At 43.7% G+C, this 22,816-nt stretch overlaps 3 non-coding genes across 3 annotated transcripts; 2 read left to right on the forward strand and 1 right to left on the reverse strand.

The window, feature by feature from the left end:
* Positions 1–2,168: 2,168 nt before the first annotated feature.
* Positions 2,169–2,259, reverse strand: trnar-ucu (transfer RNA arginine (anticodon UCU)). The gene is given in 2 exon segments: positions 2,169–2,204; positions 2,223–2,259. It is a non-coding gene; the product is annotated as a tRNA-Arg (tRNA).
* Positions 2,260–8,609: 6,350 nt separating this feature from the next.
* Positions 8,610–8,682, forward strand: trnaf-gaa (transfer RNA phenylalanine (anticodon GAA)). The gene has a single exon. It is a non-coding gene; the product is annotated as a tRNA-Phe (tRNA).
* An 8,891-nt stretch (positions 8,683–17,573) lies between these two features.
* Positions 17,574–17,646, forward strand: trnaf-gaa (transfer RNA phenylalanine (anticodon GAA)). Its single transcript has one exon. It is a non-coding gene; the product is annotated as a tRNA-Phe (tRNA).
* Positions 17,647–22,816: the final 5,170 nt, after the last annotated feature.

Genomic DNA, 22,816 nt, shown 5'->3' on the forward strand with positions numbered 1-22,816 from the left:
GCTTTTTCTTTAAGTTTGATAGTATCTTTAACTGTTTTCGTGAACCATGGATGGTGAGTCCCACCTTTGGAACTTTTCTTTCTCGTTGAAATGTATCTATTCTGTGTATTCTGAAATATCCCCTTAAATGTCTGCCACTGCATCTCTATTGACTTATCCCTTAACCTAATTTGCCAGTTCACTTTAGCTAGCTCTGCTTTCATGACCTTATAATTGCCCTTATTTAAATTTAAAATACTAGTCTGGGACCCACTCTCCTCTCCCTCAAACTGAATGTAAAATTCAATCATATTATAATCGCTACTACCTAGGGGCACCTTAACTATGAGGTCATTAATTAATCCTATCTCGTTGCACAATGCCAGGTCTAGTATAGCCTGCTCTCTGTTTGGCTCCAGAATGTATTGTTCCAAGAAATTATCCCCAAAACATTCTATGTACTCCTCATCTAGGCTACCTCTGCCCATCTGAATTTTCCAATCTATATGTAGATTAAAATCCCCCATAATTATCACAGTACCTTTCTGACAAGCTGCCATTATTTCTTCCTTTATATCCCATCCGACAGTGTGGTTAATGTTAGGTGGCCTGTACACCACTCCCACAAGTGACTTCTTGCCTTCATGATTTCTCATTTGTACCCAAACTGCTTCTGCATCCTGATCTCCAGAACTCAGGTCATCCCTCTCTATTACGCTAATACCATCATTAATTAACAGAGCTACCCCGCCACCTTTTCCTAGCTTCCTGTCCTTCCAAAATGCCATGTCACCTCCAATATTCACATCCCAATCTATGTCGCCCTGCAGCCATGTCTCTGTAATGACTATCAGATCGTACTTATTTATTCTATTTGTGCTCCCAGTTCATCTGTTTTGTTTCAAATGCTCCATGCATTCAGAATCGGAGCATATAGTTTTGTCCTTTTATTATTTTTGTCACCTCTAGCCTTATCTGTCGATTTACTCTTCGATTCGTACATTCTGTCCCTTCCTGACACAGTCTGTTTATCATTTCCCATATTTATACCTTTCTCTCTTGCCTTGTCTCTCCTCCTTGATTCACCATATCTTCCCAAATTTGATCCCTTGCCCCCACTATTCGGTTTAAAACCGTCTCTACTTCCCTCGTTATGTGGCTCGCTAGAACACCGGCACCAGCACGGTTCAGGTGTAGACCGTCCCAACGGTACAGCCACCTCTTTCCACAGTACTGGTGCCAATGCCCCATGAACCAGAACCCACTACTACCACACCAGTCTTTCAGCCGCACATTACTTTCTCTAATCTTATTTGTCCTATGCCAATTTGCACATGGCTCAGGTAATAATCCAGAGATGATTAACTTTGAGGTTCTGCTTCTTAATTTGGTGCCTGGTTCCTCATACTGACTTTGCAGAACCTCTATCCTTGTCCTGCCTATGTCGCTGGTACCGACATGGACCACGACTACTTGATCCTCCCCCTCCCATTGTATGTTTCGCTCCAGCCCTGAGCAGATGTCCTGAATCCTGGCACCGGCAGGCAACACAGCCGTCTGGACTCTTGCTTTTGCTGCAGAGAACAGAGTCAATCCACCTTACTATACTGTCCCCTACTACCACTACATTCCTTTTTTCTCCCTCTTTGAGCCGCAAACACTTACTGCAGACGTGTTTGCCCTGGATCACACTGGCATCCAGGAACTCCCACATGCTGCAGCTGTGACACATCACCTGTCCTGTCAACCTTAACGTGTTTCAATTAACTACTTAAATATTTTATTCAATTATTAATTTTATTGCATATTTTATTAAACTTACCACTAGTTTGTTTACTATTTTAAACGTTAGGACTAAAATGGATCTTAATCACTTACCAGATGCGCATCAAGCAGGTCGGTTCTTCCAAACCAATCAACTATCTGCTTGCCTGTGATGTCACAGCTTACCAGATCCTCACCAAACAGCTCCTTCCACTGCACCGAAGAAAGAACCAAATCCTGTGTCCTCACCCCAGCGGCTCTCTGTTTCCCTGCTCTCACTCTCCATTATGACGTCACTCCTCGATTTTTTTTCCCCCTGCTCTGCTCCTGCCGTGCTCCTCTCTCTCTCGGTCTCCGAGTCTGTGCTTTTGGCGTATTTCTCCATTTGTTGTTCCGTTGTGCTCCTCTGTTTCTGGTCCAAAATCTGACTCTGGTGGGACTTGAACCCACAATCTTTGAATATCGTCGTAATCATTATTTAGAAGTCCAACACGCTATCCATTGCGCCACTGAGCCTCACACATTTTTGTTGACATCACTAAGGCCTTTGATCTTGTCAGCAGAGACGGCCTCTTCAAACTGCAATGGAACAGAGGCTGCCCTCCTGACCTCTTGGGCATCATCTCTTCTTTCCACGAGAACATGCACAGTTCCATCAGTTACAATGGAGCAACATCAGACGCTTTCAAGATCAGCAGTGGGGTAAAGCAGGGCTGCGCGCTGGCGCCAACTCTCTTAGGAATAGAGGAACATAGGAGTAAGCTAAACAGCCCGTCGAGCCTGCTCTGTCATTCAATTCGATCATGGCTGATCACCTACCTCAAAGCCCCTTTCCCATGCTATCCCCATATCCCTGGATGTCATGAGTATCAAGATTTCTATCAATTTCTGTCTTGAACATGCTCAATTATTGAGCTGCCACAGCCCTCTGGGGCACAGTATTCCAATGATTCACCACCGTCTGAGTGAAGAAATTCCACCCATCTCAGTTTTAAATGGCCTACTCCTTATTCTGAGACGATGTCCTTTGGTTTTAGACTCACCAACCAGGGCAAACATCCTGTCTACATCCACACTGTCACGCCCTGTAAGAATTTTGTCAGTTTCAATCAGATCACCTCTCATTCTTCGAAATTTTAAGGAATACAGGCCCAGTTTCCTCATAAGACAATCCCACCATCCCAGGGATTAGTCTGGTGACATAAAAACAAGAAATGCTGGAACCACTCAGCAGGTCTGGCAGCATCTGTGAAAAGAGAAGCAGAGTTAACGTTTCAGGTCAGTGACCCATCTTCGGAACTGACATATATTAGAAAAGTCACAGGTTATAAGCAAGTGGGGTGGGGGTGGGGCAAGAGATAACAAAGGAGAAGGTGTAGATTGGACAAGGCCACATAGCTGACCAAAAGGTCATGCAGCAAAGGCAAACAATATGTTAATGGTGTGTTGAAAGACAAAGCATTAGTACAGATTAGGTGTTAATGGACTGAATATTGAACAGCAGGAAGTACAAACCTAAAAAAAAACAGTAGGTAAGCAAACTGAACAAACTGAGATGAAATGAAATAAATGCAAAAAAAAGATTAGTCTGTTGACCCTCTGTTTCACCCCCTCTATGGCAAGTGTATCCTTCATAAGATGAGGAGACTAAACTGTACACAATACTCCAGTGCGGATTCACCAAGGCTCTATACAATTGCAGCAAGACATCTTTACTCCTGTACTCATGACCCCTCGTGTGGGTACAACATACCATTTGCCTTCCTAATTGATTGCTGCACCTGCACAAGAGCTTTTAGTGTTTCAGGAACAAGGACACCCAGGTCCCTTTGGACATCGACACTTCCCAACCTCTCACCATTTAAGAAATATTCTGTCTTTCTGTTTATTCTACCAAAGTGGATAACTTCACACTTATTCACATTATATTCCATGTTCTTGCCCATTCACTTAGCCTCTCCAGGTCCCCTGGAAGCCTCTCTGCATCCTCCTCACAATTCACACTTCACCGAGCTTTGTGTCATCTGCAAACTTGGAAATATTACATTTAATCCCCACATCCAAATCATTTATATAGGTTGTTAACAGCTGTGGCTCCAACACTGATCCTTGCAGTACCCCAATAGTAACAGCCTGCCATCCTGAGAAGGACCGTTATTCCTGCTCTCTGTTTTCGGTCTGTTCACCAATTCTCAATCCATATCAGTATATTATCCCCAAGCCTATGTGCTCTAATTTTGTTTACTCACCTCCTGTGTCGGACCTTACCAAAGGAAAATACAAATACCACACATCCACTGGTTCTCCTTTATCTGTTCTATAGGTAACATCCTCAAAAATCTCAACAGGTTTTTCAAACCTGTTTTCCTTTTCATAAATCTATGTTGACTCTGCCGAATCATGTCATCATTTTCGAACTGTCTAGTTATCACATCCTTTATCATTGGCATATTCTTCTCCATGCTGCTATTGTACACTTTCAATTACTCAGATCTAGGTGTTCACCTGCACATCAGAGCTGACGACAAGCTGTTCAACTTGGCAAGACTGTGCGCCAAGACCAAAGTGGGTAAATTCCTAGTCTGTGAGTTGCTATTTGCTGATGATGCTGTGCTGACATCCCATAATGAAGTTCAGTCACAGCAGCTTGTAGATCGGTTCTCCCTGGCCTGCAAAGAGTTTGGACTGACAATCAGCATCAGGAAGATCAAAGTTATGGGCCAGGACGTAGAGACTCCACTTTCCATCAACATCGACAACCTCACTTTGGAGGTTGTCAACAGCTTCACATACCTTCAATCAACAATCACCAGAAATCTGTCCCTTGATGCTGAAATCAGCACCAGGATTGTCAATGCTGCAGCTGTCATGTCAAAGTTGAGAAGACAAGTGTGAACCGACAGCAAACTGACCGAAAATACAAAGCTCCACGTGTACCAGGCTTGTGTTCTCAGCACCCTCCTTTATAGTAGAGAAGCATCAACAACTTATACAAGCCAAAAAAAGCGGCTGAACAGCTTCCACCTCCACTGCCTCAGATGGATACTGGGCATCTCCTGGCAGGACAGAGTGCCGAATGCGGAAGTACACCAGCGTGCAGGGATCCGCAGCATGTTTGCCCTTTTGAGTCAGCGGTGACTCTGTTGACTGGGCCAAATGGATGACGGTCACATTGCCAAAAACATGCTCTATGGTGAGCTTGCTATCAGCATGAGATCAACAGGTCAGGGAAAAAAATCAAGTCCTTTGGAGAGGTTTGAGTTAATTCAGGAGAGTGGGCATGGATTTATCAATGGGAGTTCATGCTTGACGAATCTAACTGCATTTGTTGATAAACTATCTGAGAATACTGATGAAGGGAATGCAGTGGATGTTGTTTATATGGATATTACGAAAGCATTTTATAAAGTACCACATAAAAGGGTGGTTAACAAAATTGGGGTTCATGGATTAGGAGGGTCAGTGTCCATTTGGATAGTAAATTGTTTTAAAGACTGAAAACAGCGAGTCATATTAAATGCTTCTTGGTCAGACCGGAGGATAGTCGACAGTGGTGTTCCCCAAGGGTCAGTGCCAGAACCACAGCTTTTTTTGCTAAAAGTAAGTGACTTGGATCTTGGAATACAGAGTAGAATCTCAAAATAAGCCGATGACACCAAACTTGGAGGAGTGGGCAACAGTGAGGATGATATGAACTGCCTGCAACAGGACAGTGATAGGCTAGCAGAATGGGCAGACAGGTGGCAGATGGAATTTAATAGTGACAAGTGTGAGGTGATGTATTTTGGCATAAGGAATAGGGAGAGGCAATATATACTTAATGGCACAGTTATAAAGAGTGTGCTGGAATAGAGGGACTTGGGGTTCATGTGCACCGATCTTTGAAGGTGGCAAGACATATTGCGAGAGTGGTTAGCAAAGCATATGGGATCTTGTGCTTTATAAATAGAGGCATTGAGTACAAAAGCAGGGAAGTTATGCTGAACCATTGTAAAACTCTGGTTAGGCCCCAATTGGAGTGTTGCTTCCAGTTCTGCTCAGCAGACTTTAGAAAGAATGTGAGGGTCCTTGAGAGGATGCAGAGGCGATTTACCAGAATGGATCCAGGGATGGGGGATTTTCGTTACAAGGTTAGGTTGGAAAAGCTAGGATTATTCAGCCTATATCAAAGGAGATTGAGTGGAGAATTGATAGAGGTGTATAACACCTCTAGAGAACAGGCCATCCTGGACTGGGTATTGTGTAATGAGAAAGGATTAGTTAACAATCTTGTTGTGTGGGGTCCCTTGGGGAAGTGCGCCCATAATATGATAAAATTCTTCATTAAGATGGAGAGTGAGAGAGTTGATTCCGAGACTAGGGTCCTGAATCTAAACAAAGGAAACTATGAAGGTATGAGGCGGGAATTGGCTATGATAGATTGGGGAACGTTACTTAAAGGGTTGACAGTGGATAGGCAATGGCTAGCATTTAAATAGCGCATGGATGAATTACAACAATTGTTCATTCCTGTCTGTGCAAAAGTAAAACAGGAAGGGTGGCTCAACTGTGGCTTACAAAAGAAATGAAGGAAAGTATTAGATCCAAGGAGGAGAAATATAAAATGGCCAGAACAAGCAGCAATCCTGAAGATTGTGAGCAGTTTGGAATTTAGCAGAGGAGGACAAAAGGATTGATTAAGAAGGGGGAAATAGAGTATGAGAGTAAGCTAGCAGAGAACATAAAAACTGTCTGTAAAAGCTTCTCTAGATATGTGTCGAGAAAAAGATTAGTGAAGACAAATGTGGGTCCCTTACAGTCAGAAGCGGGGGAATTTATAATGGGGAACAAAGAAATGGCAGACCAATTAAATACATACTTTGGTTCTGTCTTCACAAAGGACGAGACAAATTACCTCCCAGAAATGTTGGGGAACATAGGGTCTAATGAGAAGGAGGAACTGTATGAAATCTGTATTCGTAGGGAATGTTTGGGAAATTGATGGGATTGAAGGCCGATAAATCCCCAAGGCCTGATAATCTGCATCCCAGAGTACTTAAGGAGGTGGCCCTTGAAATAGCAGATGCATTTCTGGTCTTGTTTCAAAATTCTATCGACTCTGGAACAGTTCCAATGGATTGGACGGTAGTTAATGTAACTCCACTATTTAAAAAAAGAGGCAGAAAGAAAACAGCGAATTATATACCGGTTAGCCTGACATCAGTCGTGGGGAAAATGCTGGAGTCCATTATAAAAGATGTAATAGCAGAGTGCAATAATAACTCGTCTCCACTCCCAGTATTTCTAAATCCCACACATTCACTATGATGTGAACAATTATTTCCTGTTGTGTCTCTCTCAGATTTGTAAACTTCACTGTATTGGAGTGAGGTGACATCTACTGGCGGGAAGCAAGAACTGCAATCAAGCAGCAGAAACTCCACAGTCTGTCAGGGTTAAAGAAACATTGCAATGTGAGGACACAGCGAAGTGGTTTGATTGGGTAGATGGAGACATGATTCCACTTGTGGTGGTGTCTGAAGCAAAAGCCAGAAATACAAAATTGTCATTAATAAAAGAAATGAGGAATTCATGAAAAATGTAGTAACGTAGTGAATGGTTAGAATGTGGATAGAATAGAAAGTGAGATTGGATGGACAGAAGCAGTCTGAAAGGATGGCTGCAACAAAAGGTGAGTGCCCAAAAACGTTAACTGTGTTTCTCACAGCACAGATGCTGCCAGAGCTGCTGAACATTTCCAGCACTTTCTGTTTTTATTTCAGCATTTGCAGGATGTTGCTTTGATCTGAAAAAAAAATGGATGATAGGCTGGGGGATTCCAGTGAAATTCCACAGCAGCTAAAGAAACCTGACTAGTCAGTGGCTCGTTGGTCTAGGGGTATGATTCTCGCTTAGGGAATGTGGTTGATTAACAGGTAAGAAATCCAGGGTTCTAATCCAAGATGAACCCTGGCCTGCTGGCATTTTTAGATTAAGGTTATCTATTGGTTTCAGCTTTGCAGAAGGTGGAATTGACTTCCAAACAGAGCTGGCATGAGGACCAGACAACTGGATTCAAAGAGCTTGTCGACAAAATTGCAATAAACTAAATGAACAGATAGCCAAGTGGGAATATAAAGTTGTTGCTGTAATTGTGACTTGACTCCAAAAACAACAGGACTGGGTTCTGGACTGGAATGGAATGGAATTCTTCAGTGTTTCTGTTGTTTGGCTTGCATTGAATCATCGATTTTCTTGTTTTTCACTTTGTCCATGCCTTTGAATAATTGTGGATCCTTCTTCAGGGTGTCTTCTTTCACCAGGTAGTTCTGACCTCTGATGATGTTGATTGTAATCAGCTTCAATTCGCTGATAGTTTTGGAAGTGAGCAGATTTCCTTTGCTTGAGTCTACAACATGGAACTCAGTCTGACATGTGGACCCATGGGAGGATTTGAATGCCATCCCTGCGTTGGAGTTGCATCCATCTAATAAGAGACCGAGTAGAAGTGACAGTTCTGTCAGTCGAATATGAGACTTTTAATGGCAGGGTTGTGAGTTTGAGTGCCATTCTGTTATTCCCTTTTTTAAGGCTTCATGAGCAGAGAGTACAGGGAGTGTTTGAAATGAGCAAGTCTCGCTTTGATTCAGGACTCTTACCTCTCAGCAGCATCTCACTATGAAAGATTGAATTTGATCTCATTTCATTCTCAGCTCGGGGTCTGTGTGGCTCAGTGGCACTTCTGGCTGTCTCCCGCTTCACAATCCATCAGTACTGAGAAAGCAATGGGGAATATTACTCACATGTTGTGTTCTTTAATTTTTTGGAAAACTTGAATGTATGTATTTTCTTCCAAAACAAGGACACCAAGCCGCTGTTAATGTAGGGCTGAAATAGCTCAGTTTGGAGAGCGTTAGACTGAAGATCTAGAGGTCCCTGGTTCAATCCCGGGTTTCAGCAATTTTGCTTCCTTATGCGTCCCTTGCCTTGGTTCTGATTTTCCAGTTGCACAATTTACTTTGAGATTATTTCCCAAGCACCAGTGGATTGAATTTGAGAAACAACACAGTGTCATTTACAACATAGAAGGTGGTCATTTGGCCTATCACGTCCATGCTGGCTCTCCCCGGAGCAATCTAGTCAGTTCCACTCACCAGCTCGATCCCTTTCCTCCTGCAAGTTTCTTTCCTTCAAGTATCCATCCAATTTCCTTTTCAAATCATTGATTGTCTCTGCTTCCACCACACTCGTGGGCCAAGACATTACCACCCACAACATAAAAAATTCCAACTCATCAAGGATGGGAAATATTTACATCTTCTATATTTGCTTATTCTCTATTTCTATGAGAATAGACTGGCAGTCAACATGAAAGGAAACCCAAACATCTTCGAGCAGCATGTAAATGATAAGTGTGTAGTAAGAGGTTGAGTCGGGCCTATTAGGGACAAAAAGGATAATATAAGCTTAGAGGTGCAGGGCAATGTTAATCTACTTAATGAGTACTTTGTATCAGTGATCACTAAGGAAGTGGAATTTGACAAAATATCAGTCGAAGTGAAGAGAGCAGAGTCAATGGAGAGGGTACAAATTGAGAGAGGGTGGTACTAAAAAGGCTGGCTGTGCTTAGGGAAGATAAATCACCTGGTCTGGATGGCTGGCATCCCAGGTTGCGAAAGGAAATGCGGATGCAGATAATGGAAGAGTTTGCCATAATCTTCCAATCTTCCCTGGATACGGGGGAGGTGCCAGAGGATTAAACAGTGGCAAATGCGACACCCTTATTCAAGAAAGGGTGTAAGGACAGTCCAGGTAACTACAGGCCAGTTAGATTAACAGCAGCGGTGGGAAAGGTTTTAGAAAGAATAATCAGGGTAAAAAATCAACAGTCACTTGGAGAGGTTCGAGTTAATTAAGGAGAGTGAGCATGGATTTATAAATGGGAGTTCATGCTTGACTAATCTAACTGCATTTTTTGATGAACTAACAGAGCAGGTTGATGAAGGGAATGCAGTGGATGTTGTTTATATGGATTTTAAGGAAGCGTTTGACAAGGTACCACATAAAAGGGCGGTTAACAAAATTGAGGTTCGTGGTATAGGAGGGTCAGTGTCCAATTGGATAGAAAATTGGTTTAAGGACAGAAAACAGCGAGTCTTATTAAATGGTTCTTTGTCAGACTGGAGGATAGTCGACAGTGGTGTTCCCCAAGGGTCAGTGCTAGAACCACTGCTTTTTTTGCTCACGGTAAGTGACTTGGATCTTGGAATACAGAGTAGAATCTCAAAATATGCCGATGACACCAAACCTGGAGGTGCGGCAAACAGTGAAGATGATATGAACTGCCTGCAACAGGACAGTGATAGGCTAGCAGAATGGGCAGACAGGTGGCAGATGGAATTTAATAGTGACATGTGTGAGGTGATGTATTTTGGCATAAGGAATAGGGAGAGGCAATATATACTTAATGGCACAGTTCTAAAGAGTGTTCTGGAATAGAGGGACTTGGGGTTCATGTGCATCAATCTTTGAAGGAGGCAAGTCATATTGCGAGAGTGGTTCGCAAAGCATATGGGATCTTGGGCTTTATAAATAGAGGCATTGAGTACAAAAGCAGGGAAGTTATGCTGAACCATTATAAAACACTGGTTAGGCCCCAATTGGAGTGTTGCTTCCAGTTCTGCTCAGCAGACTTTAGAAAGAATGTGAGGGTCCTTGAGAGGACGCAGAGGCGATTTACCAGAATGGATCCAGGGATGGGGGATTTTAGTTACAAGGTTAGGTTGGAAAAGCTAGGATTATTCTGCCTTTCTCAAAGGAGATTGAGTGGAGAATTGATAGAGGTGTATAACACCTCTAGAGAACAGGCCATCCTGGACTGGGTATTGTGTAATGAGAAAGGATTCGTTAACAATCTTGTTGTGTGGGGTCCCTTGGGGAAGTGCGCCCATAATATGATAAAATTCTTCATTAAGATGGAGAGTGAGAGAGTTGATTCCGAGACTCGGGTCCTGAATCGAAACAAAGGAAACTATGAAGGTCTGAGGCGGGAGTTGGTTTTGATCGATTGGGGAACGTTACTTAAAGGGTTGACAGTGGATAGGCAATGGCTAGCATTTAAAGAGCGCATGGATGAATTACAACAATTGTTCATTCCTGTCTGTGTAAAATTAAAACAGGAAGGGTGGCTCAACTGTGGCTTACAAAAGAAATGAAGGAAAGTATTAGATCCAAGGAGGAGAAATATAAAATGGCCAGAACAAGCAGCAAACCTGAAGATTGTGAGCAGTTTGGAATTTAGCAGAGGAGGACAAAAGGATTGATTAAGAAGGGGGAAATTGAGTATGAGAGTAAGCTAGCAGAGAACATAAAAACTGACTGTAAAAGCTTCTATAGATATGTGTAGAGAAAAAGATTAGTGAAGACAAATGTGGGCCCCTTACAGTCAGAAACGGGGGTATTTATAATGGGGAACAAAGAAATGGCAGACCAATTAAATACATACTTTGGATCTGTCTTCACAAAGGAGGATACAAATTATCTCCCAGAAATGTTGGGGAACATAGGGTCTAGTGAGAAGGAGGAGAAGGGTCTAGGAGAAGGAGCCTTTCAGTGCAGCAGCTTTTTCGGGAGCAGAGTGTGAGCGAGTGAGCAGCTGGGAAAGTCAGTTTGAAAGTAAATTTAATTTCCTTTTGTTTTTCGGTGGAGGCCAGGGGGCTGCTGGCTAAGTAAAACACTGTATATTTGGGCGGTTTCTGAACCCGAGACACCACACTTGTAGTGTCTCCCACCCGCCCTCCTGCTCTAACCAAAAAAAAAGGACTCGGTGGGGTGTTTATAAGGTAAGGCTTTTTCGATTTCTCTGGTTTTATTGTGATTGGTAAAAACTTTACGTTCCTTTTTCATTTAACTAAGTTTAAACTTAAGATTAAAAATTGCAGGAGATCTCAGACCCGTATCATGCTTCTCTTGCTCAATGTGGGAGCTCAGGGACATGGCTGATGACCCTGACTCCTTCACGTGCAGGAAGTGTGTCCAGCTGCAGCTCTTGTTAGACCGCATGACGGCTCTCGAGCAGCGGATGGACTCACTTTGGAGCATGCGCGATGCTGAGGAGGTCGTGGATAGCACGTTTAGTGAATTGGTCACACCGCAGATTAGGATTGCTGAGGGAGAAAGGGAATGGGTGACCAAAAGGCAGAGAAAGAGCAGGAAGGCAGCGCAGGAGTCCCCTGCGGTCATCTCCCTCCAAAACAAGTATACCGTTTTGGATACTGTTGAGGGAGATGGCTCACCAGGGGAAGGCAGCAGTAGCCAGGTCCATGGCACCGTGGCTGGCTCTGCTGTTCAGAAGGGCGGGAAAAAGAGTGGAAGGGCGATAGTCGTAGGGGATTCGATTGTAAGGGGAGTAGATAGGAGGTTCTGTGGTCGAAAACGAGGCTCCCGAATGGGATGTTGCCTCCCAGGTGCACGGGTCAGGGACGTCTCAGATCGGCTGCAGAACATTCTAAAAGGGGAGGGTGAACAGCCAGTTGTCATTGTGCACATAGGCACTAATGATATAGGTAAAAAAGGGATGAGGTCCTACAAGCAGAGTTTAGGGAGTTAGGAGCCAAGTTAAAAAGTAGGACCTCAGAGGTAGTAATCTCAGGATTACTACCAGTGCCACGTGATAGTCAGAGTAAAAATGAAAGAATATGCAGGATGAATGCGTGGCTTGAGAGATGGTGCAGCAAGGAGGGGTTCAGATTTTTGGGACATTGGGACCGGTTCTGTGGGAGGTGGGACTATTACAAATTGGACGGTCTACACCTGGGCCGGACTAGAACCAATGTCCTTGGAGGTACTTTTGCTAACGCTGTTGGGGAGGGTTTAAACTAATGTGGCAGGGGGATGGGAACCAATTGAGGTCAGTTGACAGTAAGGAGGTAGTAACAAAAGCCTGTAAGGAACTAGATAATGAAGTCAGTGTGACTAAGGGGAAGAGCAGGCAGGGAGCAGATGATGAATATAAAGGGACTGGTGGTCTGAGGTGCATTTGTTTTAATGCAAGAAGTGTAGTAGGTAAGGCAGATGAACTTAGGGCTTGGATTAGTACCTGGGAGTATGATGTTATTGCTATTACTGAGACTTGGTTGAGGGAAGGGCATGATTGGCAACTAAATATCCCAGGATATCGATGCTTCAGGCGGGATAGAGAGGGAGGTATAAGGGGTGGAGGAGTTGCATTACTGGTCAAAGAGGATATCACAGCTGTGCTGAAGGAGGGCACTATGGAGGACTCGAGCAGTGAGGCAATATGGACAGAACACAGAAATAGGAAGGGTGCGGTAACAATGTTGGGGCTGTACTACAGGCCTCCCAACAGCGAGCGTGAGATAGAGGTACAAATATGGAAACAGATTATGGAAAGATGTAGGAGCAACAGGGTGGTGGTGATAGGAGATTTTAATTTTCCCAACATTGACTGGGATTCGCTTAGTGTTAGAGGTCCAGATGGAGCAGAATTTGTAAGGAGCATCCAGGAGGGTTTTCTAGAGCAGTATGTAAATAGTCCAACTCGGGAAGGGGCCATACTGGACCTGGTGTTGGGGAATGAGCCCGGCCAGGTTGTTGAAGTTTCAGTAGGGGACTACTTTGGGAATAGTGATCACAATTCCGTAAGCTTTAAAATACTCATGGACAAAGACGAGAGTGGTCCTAAAGGAAGAGTGCTAAATTGGGGGAAGGCCAACTATACCAAAATTCGGCAGGAGCTGGGAAATGTAGATTGGGAGCAGCTGTTTGAAGGTAAATCCACATGTGATATGTGGGAGGCTTTTAAAGAGAGGTTGATTAGCGCGCAGGAGAGACATGTTCCTGTGAAAATGAGGGATAGAAAGGGCAAGATTAGGGAACCATGGATGACAGGTGAAATTGTGAGACTAGCTAAGAGGAAAAAGGAAGCATACATTAGGTCTAGGCGGCTGATGCAAGACGTAGCTTTGAAAGAATATCGGGAATGTAGGACCAATCTGAAACGAGGAATTAAGAGGGCTAAAAGAGGTCATGAAATATCTTTAGCAAACAGGGTTAAGGAAAATCCCAAAGCCTTTTATTCATATATAAGGAGAAAGAGGGTAACTAGAGAAAGGATTGGCCCACTAAAGGACAAAGGAGGAATGTTATGCTTGGACTCAAAGAAAATGGGTGAGATTCTAAACGAGTACTTTGCATCGGTATTCACCGAGGAGAGGGACATGACGGATGTTGAGGTTAGGAACAGATGTTTGATTACTCTAGGTCAAGTCGGCATAAGGAGGGAGGAAGTGTTGGGTATTCTAAAGCGCATTAAGGTGGACAAGTCCCCAGGTCCGGATGGGATCTATCCCAGGTTACTGAGGGAAGCGAGAGAGGAAATAGCTGGGGCCTTAACAGATATCTTTGCAGCATCCTTAAACACGGGTGAGGTCCCGGAGGACTGGAGAATTGCTAATGTTGTCCCCTTGTTTAAGAAGGGTAGCAGGGATAATCCAGGTAATTATAGACCGGTGAGCCTGACGTCAGTGGTAGGGAAGCTGCTGGAGAAGATACTGAGGGATAGGATCTATTCCCATTTGGAAGAAAATGGGCTCATCAGTGATAGGCAACATGGTTTTGTGCAGGGAAGGTCATGTCTTACCAACTTAATAGAATTCTTTGAGGAAGTGACAAAGTTGATTGATGAGGGAAGGGCTGTCGATGTCATATACATGGACTTCAGTAAGGCGTTTGATAAGGTTCCCCATGGCAGGCTGATGGAGAAAGTGAAGGCGCTTGGGGTCCAAGGTGTACTGGCTAGATGGATAAAGAACTGGCTGGGCAACAGGAGACAGAGAGTAGCAGTAGAAGGGAGTTTCTCAAAATGGAGACGTGTGACCAGTGGTGTTCCACAGGGATCCGTGCTGGGACCACTGTTGCTTGTGATATACATTAATGATTTGGAGGAAAGTATAGTTGGACAGATTAGCAAGTTTGCAGACGACACTAAGATTGGTGGAGTAGCAGATAGTGAAGGGGACTGTCAGAGAATACAGCAGAATATAGATAGATTGGAGAGTTGGGCAGAGAAATGGCAGATGGAGTTCAATCAGGGCAAATGCGAGGTGATGCATTTTGGAAGATCCAATTCAAGAGTGAACTATACAGTGAATGGAAAAGTCCTGGGGAAAGTTGATGTCCAGAGAGATTTGGGTGTTCAGGTCCACTGTTCCCTGAAGGTGGCAACGCAGGTAAATAGAGTGGTCAAGAAGGCATACGGCATGCTTTCCTTCATCGGACGGGGCATTGAGTACAAGAGTTGGCAGGTCATGTTACAGTTGTATAGGACGTTGGTTCGGCCACATTTGGAATACTGCGTACAGTTCTGGTCGCCACATTATCAAAAGAATGTGGATGCTTTGGAGAGGGTGCAGAGGAGGTTCACCAGGATGTTGCCTGGTATGGAGGGCGCTAGCTATGAAGAGAGGTTGAGCAGATTAGGATTATTTTCATTAGAAAGACGGAGGTTGAGGGGGGACCTGATTGAGGTGTACAAAGTCATGAGAGGTATCGACAGGGTGGATCGCAAGAGGCTTTTTCCCAGAGTGGGGGTTTCAATTACTAGAGGACACGAGTTCAAAGTGAAAGGGGAAAAGTTTAGGGGGGATATGCGTGGAAAGTTCTTTACACAGAGGGTGGTGGGCACCTGGAACGCATTGCCAGCGGAGGTGGTAGATGCGGGCACGATGGAGTCTTTAAAGATGTATCTAGACAGATACATGAATGGGCAGGAAGAAAAGAGATACAGAACCTTAGAAAATAGGCGACATGTTTAGAGAGAGTATCTGGATCGGCGCAGGCTTGGAGGGCCGAAGGGCCTGTTCCTGTGCTGTAATTATCTTTGTTCTTTGTTCTTGTTCTAGGAACTGTATGAAATCAGTATTGGTAGGGAATGTTTGGGAAATTGATGGGATTGAAGGCCGATAAATCCCCAGGGCCTGATAATCTACATCCCAGAGTACTTAAGGAAGTGGCCCTTGAAATAGCAGATGCATTTCTGGTCTTTTTTCAAACTTCGCTCGACTCTGGAACAGTTCCAATGGATTGGACGGTAGTTAATGTAACTCCACTATTTAAAAAAAGAGGCAGAAAGAAAACAGCGAATTACATACCGGTTAGCCTGACATCAGTCGTGGGGAAAATGCTGGAGTCCATTATAAAAGATGTAATAGCAGAGCGCAATAATAACTCGTCTCCACTCCTAGTATTTCTAAATCCCACACATTCACTATAATGTGAACAATTATTTCCTGTTGTGTCTCTCTCAGATTTGTAAACTTCACTGTATTGGTGTGAGGTGACATCTACTGGCGGGAAGCAAGAACTGCAATCAAGCAGCAGAAACTCCACAGTCTGTCAGGGTTAAAGAAACATTGCAATGTGAGGATACAGCGAAGTGGTTTGATTGGGTAGATGGAGACATGATTCCACTTGTGGTGGTGTCTGAAGCAAAGGCCAGAAATACAAAATTGTCATTAATAAAAGAAATGAGGAATTCATGAAAAATGTAGTAACGTAGTGAATGGTTAGAATGTGGATAGAATAGAAAGTGAGATTGGATGGACAGAAGCAGTCTGAAAGGATGGCTGAAACAAAAGGTGAGTGCCCTGAAACGTTAACTGTGTTTCTCACAGCACAAATGCTGCCAGAGCTGCTGAACATTTCCAGCACTTTCTGTTTTTATTTCAGCATTTGCAGGATGTTGCTTTGATCTGAAAAAAAAATGGATGATAGGCTGGGGGGTTCCAGTGAAATTCCACAGCAGCTAATAAACCCTGACTTGTCAGTGGCTCGTTGGTGTAGGGGTATGATTCTCGCTTAGGGAGAATAGTTAATTAACATGCGAGAGATCCTGGGTTCAAGTCCCGGACGAGCCTGGTCTGCTGGCATTTTTACATTAAGGTTATCTATTGGTTTCAGCCTTGCAGAAGGTGGAATTGACTTCCAAACAGAGCTGGCATGAGGACCAGACAACTGGATTCAAAGAGCTTGTCGACAAAATTGCAATTAACTAAATGTACAGAAAGCCAAGTGGGAATATTAAGTTGTTGCTGTAATTGAGACCTGACTCCAAAAACAACAGGACTGGGTTCTGGACTGGAATGGAATGGAATTCTTCAGTGTTTCTGTTGTTTGGCTTGCATTGACTCATCGATTTTCTTGTTTTTCACTTTGTCGATGCCTTTGAATAATTGTGGATCCTTCTTCAGGGTGTCTTCTTTCACCAGGTAGTTCTGACCTCTGATGATGTTGATTGTAATCAGCTTCAATTCGCTGATAGTTTTGGAAGTGAGCAGATTTCCTTTGCTTGAGTCTACAACATGGAACTCAGTCTGACATGTGGACCCATGGGAGGATTTGAATGCCATCCCTGCGTTGGAGTTGCATCCATCCAATAAGAGACCGAGTAGAAGTGACAGTTCTGTCAGTCGAATATGAGACTTTTAATGGCAGGGTTGTGAGTTTGAGTGCCATTCTGTTTTTCCCTTTTGTCAGGCTTCATGAGCAGCTGGTACAGGGAGTGTTTGAAATGAGCAAGTCTCGCTTTGATTCAGGACTCTTACCTCTCAGCAGCATCTCACTATGAAAGATTGAATTTGATCTCATTTCATTCTCAGCTCGGGGTCTGTGCGGCTCAGTGGCACTTCTGGCTGTCTCCCGCTTCACAATCCATCAGTACTGCGAAAGCAATGGGGAATATTACTCACATGTTGTGTTCTTTAATTTTTTGGAAAACTTGAATGTATGTATTTTCTTCCAAAACAAGGACACCAAGCCACTGTTTATGTAGGGTTGAAATAGCTCAGTTGGGAGAGCGTTAGACTGAAGATCTAAAGGTCCCTGGTTCAATCCCGGGTTTCAGCAATTTTGCTTCCTTATGCGTCCCTTGCCTTGGTTCTGATTTTCCGGTGGCACAATTTACTTTGAAATTATTTACCAAGCACCAGTGGATTGAATTTGAGAAACAACACAGTGTCATTTACAGCACAGAAGGTGGTCGTTTGGCCTATCACGTCCATGCTGGCTCTCCCCGGAGCAATCTAGTCAGTTCCACTCACCAGCTCGGTCCCTTTCCTCCTGCAAGTTTCTTTCCTTCAAGTATCCATCTAATTTCCTTTTCAAATCATTGATTGTCTCTGCTTCCACCACACTCGTGGGCCAAGACATTACTACCCACAGCATAAAAAATTGCACCTCATCAAGGATGGGAAATACTTACATCTTCTATATTTGCTTATTCTCTATTTCTATGAGAATAGACTGACAGTCAACATGAAAGGAAACCCAAAAATCTTCGAGCAGCATGTAAATGACAACTGGGTAGTAAGAGGTTGAGTCGGGCCTATGAGGGACAAAAAGGATAATATAAGCTGAGAGGTGCAGGGCAATGTTAATCTACTTAATGAGTACTTTGTATCAGTGATCACTAAGGAAGTGGAATTTGACAAAATATCAGTCGAAGTGAAGAGAGTAGAGGCAATGGAGAGAGTACAAATTAGGAGAGGGAGGTACTAAAAAGGCTGGCTGTGCTTAGGGAAGATAAATCACCTGGTCCGGATGGCTCACATCCCAGGTTGCGAAAAGAAATGCGGATGCAGACAACGGAAGGGCTTGCTATAATCTTCCAATCTTCCCTGGATACGGGGGAGGTGCCAGAGGATTAAACAGTGGCAAATGCGACACCCTTATTCAAGAAAGGGTGTAAGGACAGTCCGGGTAACTACAGGCTAGTTAGATTAACAGCAGCAGTGGGTAAGGTTTTGGAAAGAATAATCAGGGTAAAAAATCAACAGTCACTTGGAAAGGTTTGAGTTAATTAAGGAGAGTGAGCATGGATTTATAAAAGGGAGTTCATGCTTGACTAATCTAACTGCATTTTTTGATGAACTAACAGAGCAGGTTGATGAAGGGAATGCAGTGGATGTTGTTTATATTGATTTTAAGGAAGCGTTTGACAAGGTACCACATAAAAGGGCGGTTAACAAAATTAAGGTTCGTGGAAAAGGAGGGTCAGTGTCCAATTGGATAGAAAATTGGTTTAAGGACAGAAAACAGCGAGTCTTATTAAATGGTTCTTTGTCAGACTGGAGGATAGTCGACAGTGGTGTTCCCCAAGGGTTAGTGCTAGAACCACTACTTTTTTTGCTCAAGGTAATTGACTTGGATCTTGGAATACAGAGTAGAATCTCAAAATATGACGATGACACCAAACCTGGAGGAGCGGCAAACAGTGAAGATGATATGAACTGCCTGCAACAGGACAGTGATAGGCTAGCAGAATGGGCAGACAGGTGGCAGATGGAATTTAATAGTGACATGTGTGAGGTGATGTATTTTGGCATAAGGAATAGGGAGAGGCAATATATACTTAATGGCACAGTTCTAAAGAGTGTACTGGAATAGAGGGACTTGGGGTTCATGTGCATCAATATTTGAAGGAGGCAAGTCATATTGCGAGGGTGGTTCGCAAAGCATATGGGATCTTGGGCTTTATAAGTAGAGGCATTGAGTACAAAAGCAGGGAAGTTATGCTGAACCATTATAAAACTCTGGTTAGGCCCCAATTGGAGTGTTGCTTCCAGTTCTGCTCAGCAGACTTTAGAAAGAATGTGAGGGTCCTTGAGAGGACGCAGAGGCGATTTACCAGAATGGATCCAGGGATGGGGGATTTTAGTTACAAGGTTAGGTTGGAAAAGCCAGGATTATTCTGCCTTTCTCAAAGAGATTGAGTGGAGAATTGATAGAGGTGTATAACACCTCTAGAGAACAGGCCATCCTGGACTGGGTATTGTGTAATGAGAAAGGATTAGTTAACAATCTTGTTGTGTGCGGTCCCTTGGGGAAGTGCGCCCATAATATGATAAAATTCTTCATTAAGATGGAGAGTGAGAGAGTTGATTCCGAGACTCGGGTCCTATATCTAAACAAAGAAAACTATGAAGGTATGAGGCGGGAGTTGGTTTTGATAGATTGGGGAACGTTACTTGAAGGGTTGACAGTGGATAGGCAATGGCTAGCATTTAAAGAGCGCATGGATGAATTACAACAATTGTTCATTCCTGTCTGTGCAAAAGTAAAACAGGAAGGGTGGCTCAACTGTGGCTTACAAAATAAATGAAGGAAAGTATTAGATCCAAGGAGGAGAAATATAAAATGGCCAGAACAAGCAGCAAACCTAAAGATTGTGAGCAGTTTGGAATTTAGCAGAGGAGGACAAAAGGATTGATTAAGAAGGGGGAAATTGAGTATGAGAGTAAGCTAGCAGAGAACATAAAAACTGACTGTAAAAGCTTCTATGGATATGTGTAGAGAAAAAGATTAGTGAAGATAAATGTGGGCCCCTTACAGTCAGAAACGGGGGAATTTATAATGGAGAACAAAGAAATGGCAGACCAATTAAATACATACTTTGGATCTGTCTTCACAAAGGAGGATACAAATTATCTCCCAGAAATGTTGGGGAACATAGGGTCTAGTGAGAAGGAGGAACTGTATGAAATCAGTATAAGTAGGGAATGTTTGGGAAATTGATGGGATTGATGGCCGATAAATCCCCCTGGGCCTGATAATCTACATCCCAGAGTACTTAAGGAAGTGGCCCTTGAAATAGCAGATGCATTTCTGGTCTTTTTTCAAAATTCTATCGACTCTGGAACAGTTCCAATGGATTGGACGGTTGTTAATGTAACTCCACTGTTTAAAAAAAGAGGCAGAAAGAAAACAGCGATTTATATACCGGTTAGCGAGGCCTGGACAAGGTATGCCAGCCAAGAGCGACGTCTCAATTCATTCCAACTTCGCTGCCTTCGGAGAATACTTGGCATCAGGTGGCAGGACTATATCTCCAACACAGAAGTCCTTGAAGCGGCCAACACCCCCAGCTTATACACACTACTGAGTCAGCGGCGCTTGAGATGGCTTGGCCATGTGAGCCGCATGGAAGATGGCAGGATCCCCAAAGACACATTGTACAGCGAGCTCGCCACTGGTATCAGACCCACCGGCCGTCCATGTCTCCGCTATAAAGACGTCTGCAAACGCGACATGAAATCGTGTGACATTGATCACAAGTCGTGGGAGTCAGTTGCCAGCATTCGCCAGAGCTGGCGGGCAGCCATAAAGACAGGGCTAAATTGTGGCGAGTCGAAGAGACTTAGTAGTTGGCAGGAAAAAAGACAGAGGCGCAAGGGGAGAGCCAACTGTGCAACAGCCCCGACAAACAATTTTCTCTGCAGCACCTGTGGAAGAGCCTGTCACTCCAGAATTGGCCTTTTTTGCCACTCCAGGCGCTGCTTCACAAACCATTGACCACCTCCATGCGCGTATCCATTGTCTCTCGAGATAAGGGGGCCCAAAAGAAGCCTGACATCAGTCGTGGGGAAAATGCTGGAGTCCATTATAAAAGATGTTATAGCAGAGTGCAATAATAACTCGTCTCCACTCCTAGTATTTCTAAATCCCACACATTCACTATAATGTGAACAATTATTTCCTGTTGTGTCTCTCTCAGATTTGTAAACTTCACTGTATTGGAGTGAGGTGACATCTACTGGCGGGAAGCAAGAACTGCAATCCAGCTGCAGAAACTCCACAGTCTGTCAGGGTAAAAGAAACATTGCAATGTGAGGATACAGCGAAGTGGTTTGATTGGGTAGATGGAGACATGATTCCACTTGTGGTGGTGTCTGAAGCAAAGGCCAGAAATACAAAATTGTCATTAATAAAAGAAATGAGGAATTCATGAAAAATGTAGTAACGTAGTGAATGGTTAGAATGTGGATAGAATAGAAAGTGAGATTGGATGGACAGAAGCAGTCTGAAAGGATGGCTGAAACAAAAGGTGAGTGCCCTGAAACGTTAACTGTGTTTCTCACAGCACAGATGCTGCCAGAGCTGCTGAACATTTCCAGCACTTTCTGTTTTTATTTCAGCATTTGCAGGATGTTGCTTTGATCTGAAAAAAAAATGGATGATAGGCTGGGGGGTTCCAGTGAAATTCCACAGCAGCTAATAAACCCTGACTTGTCAGTGGCTCGTTGGTGTAGGGGTATGATTCTCGCTTAGGGAGAATAGTTAATTAACATGCGAGAGATCCCGGGTTCAAGTCCCGGACGAGCCTGGTCTGCTGGCATTTTTACATTAAGGTTATCTATTGGTTTCAGCCTTGCAGAAGGTGGAATTGACTTCCAAACAGAGCTGGCATGAGGACCAGACAACTGGATTCAAAGAGCTTGTCGACAAAATTGCAATTAACTAAATGTACAGAAAGCCAAGTGGGAATATTAAGTTGTTGCTGTAATTGAGACCTGACTCCAAAAACAACAGGACTGGGTTCTGGACTGGAATGGAATGGAATTCTTCAGTGTTTCTGTTGTTTGGCTTGCATTGACTCATCGATTTTCTTGTTTTTCACTTTGTCGATGCCTTTGAATAATTGTGGATCCTTCTTCAGGGTGTCTTCTTTCACCAGGTAGTTCTGACCTCTGATGATGTTGATTGTAATCAGCTTCAATTCGCTGATAGTTTTGGAAGTGAGCAGATTTCCTTTGCTTGAGTCTACAACATGGAACTCAGTCTGACATGTGGACCCATGGGAGGATTTGAATGCCATCCCTGCGTTGGAGTTGCATCCATCCAATAAGAGACCGAGTAGAAGTGACAGTTCTGTCAGTCGAATATGAGACTTTTAATGGCAGGGTTGTGAGTTTGAGTGCCATTCTGTTTTTCCCTTTTGTCAGGCTTCATGAGCAGCTGGTACAGGGAGTGTTTGAAATGAGCAAGTCTCGCTTTGATTCAGGACTCTTACCTCTCAGCAGCATCTCACTATGAAAGATTGAATTTGATCTCATTTCATTCTCAGCTCGGGGTCTGTGCGGCTCAGTGGCACTTCTGGCTGTCTCCCGCTTCACAATCCATCAGTACTGCGAAAGCAATGGGGAATATTACTCACATGTTGTGTTCTTTAATTTTTTGGAAAACTTGAATGTATGTATTTTCTTCCAAAACAAGGACACCAAGCCACTGTTTATGTAGG

The sequence above is a fragment of the Heterodontus francisci genome, unplaced genomic scaffold (assembly GCF_036365525.1).
Source record: "Heterodontus francisci isolate sHetFra1 unplaced genomic scaffold, sHetFra1.hap1 HAP1_SCAFFOLD_43, whole genome shotgun sequence".
Taxonomy (NCBI): domain Eukaryota; kingdom Metazoa; phylum Chordata; class Chondrichthyes; order Heterodontiformes; family Heterodontidae; genus Heterodontus; species Heterodontus francisci.